We start from the raw sequence: 8943 nt of genomic DNA, 5'->3' as shown, positions 1-8943 counted from the left end.
CAATCGTGATCACTTTAGCCTAAATCGATGTTTAGGTATTGATGAAGCATATGAAGAAAGGCCCACCAATTCATCGACATGGGACCCACGATGCCAGTTGTCGTCGGGTCCGGACTGGACCCCCTTACCCCGGCTACGGGCACTTAGCCTATAGGAACTCTACATGGCAGTTGGCCCCGACTCCAAGGTAAACCTATCAATATCCCCAACCACAACCTCACAATGGTAACTTCTTTCTCTCTCTAAGCACTTGGACTTTATCTCTCTACATACTTCTCTTACTAACTTTAGCATCGGAGTGTACTAGCGGACCGCTCCCAACGTAGGTTGACCTTCGAGTTACGACAAGTCCGACTCCTCAATATTTGGTGCGGTGAACGTGGACAAGGACATTCTTAAAACGCTTCACCCCTCTCCCTCTTTTTCCTTTTTCCTTTTGCCCTTTTCTACTCTCCTAACAAGACTTGGCCGAAATCCCCTAACCAGTAGAGCCCACTCCCACCAACGAAATTGTGGGGCTCACCCAACCTCCCCGACAGCAAGAAATGGAGGCAACAGCTAGCCACCTCAACTTTACAGACAGCTCCATGGCTATTTCCTCCACGGACATGGACCATGACCCATTAGCTCAACTGTAACGTCCTAAAAAAATAATAATAATAGGGTTATAAAATTTATTATTGATACAATTGAATTATAGGATGAGATTAAGAAAATAATCTAAATTTTGGGTAAAAGTCAAATAATACAAAAGGTTAATGAAGGTATTTAAAAATTAGTTAATTGAGTGTAATAATAATCAGATTTTTATTTACATAAGTAGCATGGGCATAAGAGTAATTTTCTAAGCATAGTACATATAGGGGAAACCCTACGACTTTTATGTTTCCGCACAATCAAAACAAAAGAAAAGAAAAGAGAGAAACCTTAAGTCCTTTGAAGAGCTACCTACTATTCCTATCAAATCCTCTTGAAAGCACTATTTTCAATTCACAAGGTACAAATCTGTGTAATGATTTTCTTTATGAAAAGTGGATGTGTTTTACTGTATTTTATAAACTTTGATTCTAGGCTTTTCTTTTTTTGCCCAAATAATAATAATACCTTTTATTATTAATAAAATAAAACAAATTTTTGTTGGTTTTGCGGCAAAGTTTATGAGATTTTTCTTCCATTATCTTATATATACATATATATCAAATTATTTGGTTAATGGAAGAGTTTTCCTTCATTTCGTTTTCTTTCATTAGAATTAGCACAAATATTAATAATGATAATGATAATTAGAAATTAAGATATATTTGTTTATTCAAACATAGTGGATATAAGCATCAGAGAACTATTAATTTCATAACCTTATAAATTTTGGTTTGTTGGTACTGTTAACAATATTATATTTTAATAATGATCCGAAACTGCATAATTAGTAGGTAAAAATTAAGATAGATATCCTACTTAAACAAGTTAATGAGTGAATTAGTTTTATATTTAGGCGGTGTCGAAGAAGGGGGGAGTTAACAACGGAGACTTAGCGTTTCATTGGATTACCTGTTCCAAGTAAGTGATAGTTGATATATATTTGTTTGATTGTTGTGACTATTTATGTTTTAACAAGCAATTGTCATTTATGGATACAATTGATGAGAAATTGAGATGATTATGATGTGTTATGCAAATTCACTGTCTGAGATCTTATAACCTTGGGTTGAGTTGAAATTTATGGATGCTATGGACACGAGTAATGATATTGCACTTGATTTTCTGATATTGGGTGTGTTGTGAGATAAACATGTCAAATCAAGAATAATGGTTAAGTAATAGCTTGTCATAGTGGATTTATACGCAATGGTCAATTTTGTGTTGTTGGTATTTATGGTTCAGTTGAGATATGATTTGCTAGGCACTTGTCCTTGTGGCTAGTGTCGGAGTATCTCAGGATGTAGGAGATACTCTGTGCTGTTTTTGCTACGCACTGGGGAGGTGCGGGGATACCTGGCGGAGAGGTATCCTGTGCTGTTGATATATAATACAGAGAGATTATGATTGAGATTTTGATAGTGAATTGACCGGTGAACCATTGGGTATACTTCTACTTGACAAGGAGGGCCCTTAACTAATAAATTAATATCAAAATACGTATGAAATTATAGTACGAGTCATGAGAAGTTGTTTATGTGGTAATTTAATGTTTTGTATTTATATTCATCTATAAAATATCTTGGTGATTTATATGTTGCATGTGATAAATATATATTTGCTATCACCTTATTGAGTAGGCAGCTCATCCCTTGCCACCTATTTTTCAGGAGATAAAATTTAGCGGTTCGATTCTTTTCCCCTCCAGTTTTTTTTCAGTTCATGTTGATCGTGTTAAGTGAACCAGCAATTTTGGAATTTCTTTTGGATTTAAATCATAGTTTTGGATTATAGTATGTGCTTAATCAGTTTGGGAAAATTTATTTCGAAGTTTATTTGTAATTTTTGACTTTAGAATTTAATGATTAAGCTATGAGTTTTGATTAGTATGGACGCATTTATATGTTTTGTTGAGTAATAAATGTCTTTGAGAATCGGGTGCTACATCAACTCTTGAAAACGCTGCAGCAGTTTCAGGTAGTCCAAAGTAGAAAGGCCGAGGACCAGCGCCAGATGTTGCTACACAAACGTCCATACTGGAGGACAACAAGTGAATCTGGGAATTTCTCCAGCTCAAACACCCACCAGCACCTGAAGCATCCGCTCTTGGCCCGGAGGAGACTATCACTCTGCGAACGGGAGAAGAGCCGACCCCGCCAACCCCAATGGCCCCACCTTCCCACAAAGGGGAACAAGATGATTAGGAAACGAAATTTCAATGCTTCCAGGATAAAAATGCCTTAAGAGGCACTATGAGAGGGAGCATCACTTCCTACAAAAAAAAAACACCTTAGTCCATCAAGGCCATTTTCCCAAGAAATTGGAAGACTCCCCGACTTCCCTCCTACATTTGTATTGAGGACCCCAACATGCACTACGCCATATTCACGAGCATAATCAATCTCTACTCAAAGGAGGAACATGTCATGTGCAAAGTTTTTTCCACCATACTGGTCGATGTGGCGCAAGAATGATATCAGGGACTGGCATCAGAATCAGTCGATTCCTTTTACCTCCTTAAAGGCCTCTTTGTCGCAAGAGGATCAACTCTGATCTCAATGACGCCAAGCAAACATCGACCAAGCCTCTAAGAGGATACCTAGTATGGTTCCACCACATGTCCTCACAGGTCAAATCAATGAATGTGGAGGTCGTGATCGACGTATTGGTTAAGCGCACAACCTGCCAACCCTTTCGCCAAAGTTGTTATATGAACCCACCCATCTCCTTCCAATATCTCATGACGGTGGGGTAGAGTTTCGTTTGGTACGACGATAGTCTCCGACCCACAGATTATGAAGAGCGGGAGGAAGATAAAAAATTGAGAAAGGATGAGTGGAACAAACCCACGGCCGACAAACAAGAAGAGCGCCAGAGTCGAAAAGACAAAGGACCAATCCCCTACCACCCCCGCAGTAAAGTCACTCGGGAAACACGAGATGAGCGACAACCTCCTAGCCGCAAAGTCTATTATTCGGACGACTCCCGAGCCTAAAGAAACACTGACAGGTGAGGCAAATCTATCGCCTCGCCCCCAGAACAACCAACGAAAAACTCTAATGGAAAAGAAAAGTTCTGCAAGTTCCACAAACGTAGCGGCCATATAATGAAGGAATGCAAACATTACTAGCACGAATGCGAGAAGCTCCTCTTGTAGGGCTTGGCATGCAACACATATCAATGGGAGGAGGGCTCCGCACGCAAGGCCCCTTACCGATGGAAGGATCCGCCAGCTAAAAGATCAAGATACCATGGCAAGATCAACGTCATACGTGAAGGAGCACCATCATTTCTACACCCGAGCCCCAAAAAACTCAATGGACCAGCAGAGGAAACGCTAGCGGTCAATCCCCCACTTCAAACAGCTCACATTGAAGCCCTCGTCGTGTCTTTGCCCATCAATAACTTCATAGTCCACCGCATCTTAGTCGACACGGGCAGCTCGATTAATATATTGGCTTGGCAAGCTCTCAAAGCCATAGAACTACACACAAAAAGGCTCCGAAAGGGGACTTTTCCACTGGTCGGACTCTCTGACATCGAGATCCCAATTTTGGGAACCATAGCCCTCGGTGTGGTTTTCGAAGACGGTAGCCAGGTGGTTAAAGTCCAGGCAAAGCGGGTCTTCGTCGACATCCCCCTAGCATACAATGTCATCTTGGGGTGGCCCCTCCTAGCAAGCATCGATGCCTCGATCAGCATCTGCGACCTGGCCATATCCCTCCCTAGAAAGCAGGGCATAATGACCATTCAAGGGGATATGCAACTAGCCAAATAAATACATTTGAAATCCACAACAACAGAATGAGAGTCTCTCATCATCGACACCATGGGAAAATTGGACGACTTTCGCAACTACACACCACAACCCATGGGGCTCTTGACGTCGTTCGCAATACGGTAGGACAAGGTAGTGCAGCTGGGAACACTCATGTCTGGGAGATTGCTGGTCTGCTTAAGGTTCTTCTCGAAGATCCGCTAGCTATTGCCGTCGTTTTACTTTTTTAACCTTTAGTACAGAAATAGATTTCAGAGAGAGAAGAAAAGACAAAAAAAAATTTATTTTCTTTTTTTTAAGAAGCCATTAATATCAATACAATTAATGTTAATACAAACGCAATCAGTCAAATTAATCTAAATTGTAATAATGATGTTTGTGTTAATTCATGAGTACCTAAACTGGTGAGGGTCGGAGAAGATGCTACCATTATTGGTTGATGAAAGAAAGAAGATAGATTAAAGAGAGATGTGAGAGAACGAGGGGATGATGAGTTTGATTTTTGGTTCTTGCCTTTGGGTCTGTTTGTGATAATAAGGAGGTTAATTTATAAAATAAATAAATATAAAAATAAAAATAACTCTTTGCCATTTGATTTTTTTTTAATACCCAGGGTCGGCCCTGGGATTGGCCTGGGGTGCGCCGGCCTAAGGCCCAAGGCCGGAAGGGAGCCCAAAAAAAAATTTAGCTTTATAATAAATTGCATATGTTTTAAGTATTATAAGTAAATTCAAACTAGCATAATGGTAATGCATTGTCTTCGCACTAAAAAGGGTATAGGTTCGATTCTCATTTTTGTTAGTTTTTTTGATGTATTTTTAATATATAAATATTATGGATAGTCAAGAGTAAGAAGACAAGTTTCATTTTATTACCTCATTTTAGGATAACTATTTTTAATTTGATTAAATTTAAAAATTAAAAAAAAGTTTCATTTTATTAAAATTGATTAAATTTGAAAATTAAAAATTAATTTATACAATGATATGAATAAAAATCAATGGGTTAAGGTGCAAAATTACTCATAACATTTTGGGTGAGGATCAATTTTACCCCTAACGTCTAAAATGATGCAAATTTACCCCCAACGTTGGTAGCCAAGAGCAAATCTACCTCTAACGTTGATAATTTAGGTCAATTTCACACACAATTATAAAACACATATATTTTTGTCTCTCATTTTGCACCAATTGCATATCAATTCGTTCTAAAAAAAGATTTCATGTGTTTTATAATTTAATAATATAACTGGAGATTAATATTTAAAAATTCGGTGAATTTTTTGAATTTTTTTTGTCCAATTTGTACAAAAGACAGTATATTTTATTTTTTTATTTTTTTACATCCCAACATATGTTTGTGATTTGTTACTGATAAAATGACGCATGTGTGAAGTGTTGATGACAAGATTCATGATCGAAAAGACAGTTTGATGAAATATTTATCAAATTAACCCAATTTATCAATGTTAGGGGTAAAATTGCTCTTGGCTTCCAATGTTAAAAGTAAAATTGCACCATTTTAGACATTAGGAGTAAAATTGCTCCTGATCCAAAACGTTAGGGGTATTTTTGCATGTTAATCCAAAATCAATTAGTAAATTTTATATTAAAGGGCCTTACTACTTGTTTTGCCTAGGGTCCCTAAATTGTCAAGACCGTCCCTGTTAATACCGTTAGTCAGTTTGTACTGTGTTTGCTAACGGAATCAACCTTAGGGTACATGTTTGTCAACTTTTAAACCGCATATTTTATGTTTGAAAATAGCTCAAATCATGTGGTTTATTTTTGTACGTTTTCCTAATCTTAATAAAGAAAAATATATATATTTGTGGCATATATCCTTCAAAATATGCCAACAGCAATATTTAAATAATAATATCATTGAAACAATTCAAACAAGTTATATATAATGAGATTATTGAAACAATTCAAACAAGTAAAATATTACGTGCAAAGTAATATAAAATTATTTAAAAATAATAAACACAATTTATTCAAAATCATGTTACAATGTTAAAATATAAACTATAAGAAAATAAAATAAATGTTTTTTTTATTTTGACCTCACTCCAGCAACATTTAGGCGGCTTCTAGGCTCTACTTGAGCGGTTAAAAAAATGACCAATTGAGCCAAACGGCTCAAGCGGAAAATATCAAAATGAATTTTCGGTTTTGAGCGTCTAAACGATCTAGATAGGTTTGGTTTTGAACAATGATTAAAACTGATAATCATTGATTATATTTGGATCAATTTATCAAAATTTCTCAATTTGAGAGTCGGATAACTCTCAGTCATCTTTGTTTGGCTAAGTGGCAAAAAAACTAAGTTTCCACTCATGACCCATATGATAAGTTACAAAAGTAAGAAGTGTTATGTAGAACAACTAGCTCATAAGGACTGCAATTCCTTCCGGACACCTTCCAAGGAAAATCCTGAATTGATATTTCGATTTTGTCTAAATTGATTCTAACCGTCAACTTTAAAGATCATTTTGACCCTTAATTCGAAGTTTCCATGTTTATATGCATTTTTCTACATTCAAATTCTTACCTAAGCAAAGTTCCCAAACTATGGATAGTGAAGCAGAATATTTGTTGCCCCATGAACAAGGGAAATCTAGGCTACTTTAACAACATAGGGATTGAATGGAAGAGCTTAAAAAAGGATATGTACGTTTTTAAGAAAGTGCAGATTTATCCTTAACGTACGCAATGATGTAATTTTATCTCTAACATCGCCAAATAAATTTGTTGATAAAATAAAATAGTTATGTGTTTTTTGACAGGTTGTTTATATGTGTTTTAATAACATAGTAAACATTTTAGGTAGTTTTTTGTGTGATTAATTTGTATTTGACAGACTTAAATATTACTATTTTGTCAGATTGTTTGTTTGTAACTGTGTTAGTAACAAAATAAATATTTTAGACATTATTGATGTTTAAAATGTCTAATGTGATAATTAAATAACGAATCAAATAAAAGTAAAACAGTATGTTTAACTGTTTTTTTTTTGTTAGGTGTGGTTAAAATTGATGTTTACTTAGCAACATTACCAGTAAAATTATATCGTTTTACACGTTAAGGGTAAATCTATACTTCCTAAGAAAACGATAGGAGAAAATTTATATCTTATCTCTTTTAAAAAAATATAAAAAATGGAAATGTATGATAAACGTGAAAATAATATATTTATAAATTTATAAAGTATATATAAAGAGATTCAAAACAAATTATATGTAAGTCATAATAGAGGGAAAAAAGTTTCTTTCTTTTTCTCTCACTTTCAAAGCTTATATAAAATGATTGGAAAAAGTAAAAAAAAAATTGCACGTGGTTTAAGAGTTTATAAATAAAGGTTCGTGGTATATTTTATTTATAAAACAAAGTATTTCAAATTATACAGTTAAGTTTTTATTACAACCAATGATATTTTTATCTTAAAAAATTATTTTTACATGTCGACAAAACACAACATCCTTCAAAACACAACTTTCTAAATCGAAACCATAAATCATATGTTGGACATTTTATGTTTACTAATTTGACAGTTTATGGACCAATTTTACATAGCTACAATTCGATTTTGGGGTCTGTATTTTGTTTATTTTGTCAATATGTAAATGTAATTTAAAATAAAATTAAAAATGCTCTTGATTGTCGTCAGAACTTAATAGTATAATTTCAAATACTTTATTTCATAAAAAAGGCATATCACATACATTTATTTATAAAATTTTAAACCATATATCTCTATTTGCAAAAAAAAAAAAACAAAAAAAACAAATCATGTACATTCTTTTTACACTTTGCCCAAAATGATTTGGTTTACTCAGACGATCTCCAACCCAACATCAAATTGTAGGGAAGGAGATTTGATGATGGTTGGCTCTCCAACCATCATCAACCCGTATTCTTATTTTGACGAATACAAATTTTCTTCATTAAATTTGATGCAACATTAAATAATATTTTATTATTATTTTCTTACTTTTTCGTTTACTTTTTTATACATAAATATAATTATTGTATATTTTGTTATATAATATTATTATTTGAAAGGAATTTTGTGTTTGGAGCAAAAATACTGTAGCAACATCAAAACAGAGAGAAAAAATGAAAAAGTACGGTTTGATGCAGCAAAAACGATGAAATGAGTTGGAGACGGTCTCAACACAAATAATAAAAAATTATGATAACAACCAAGAAAGAGATTTTTTTCACTGTGAAAACTTGTAGAAATTGATTTATTTGGCTTACTCAACATTAATAATAAAAAATTATTATAGGAATGAAGGATTCACAAAATGGAATAGTTCTTTGGTATTTCATTATAGTACTATAATGAAATACCAAAGAACTATCCCATTCTGTGAATCCTTCATTTCTATCTTTAATTTTAAAAGTAGAGTTGTAATGGAGTAAAATCGAGCCAAACTTTGATGTGCTTGACTCGATAGAAAATGGACAAGCTCGAGTTAGGTTCGAGCTCAAAATCTTGTTTGAAGTTAGATCACGAAAAAATTT

This window comes from Euphorbia lathyris, chromosome 6 (genome assembly GCF_963576675.1).
Source record: "Euphorbia lathyris chromosome 6, ddEupLath1.1, whole genome shotgun sequence".
NCBI classification, from domain to species: domain Eukaryota; kingdom Viridiplantae; phylum Streptophyta; class Magnoliopsida; order Malpighiales; family Euphorbiaceae; genus Euphorbia; species Euphorbia lathyris.
Note: the sequence above shows the minus strand (reverse complement) of the source record.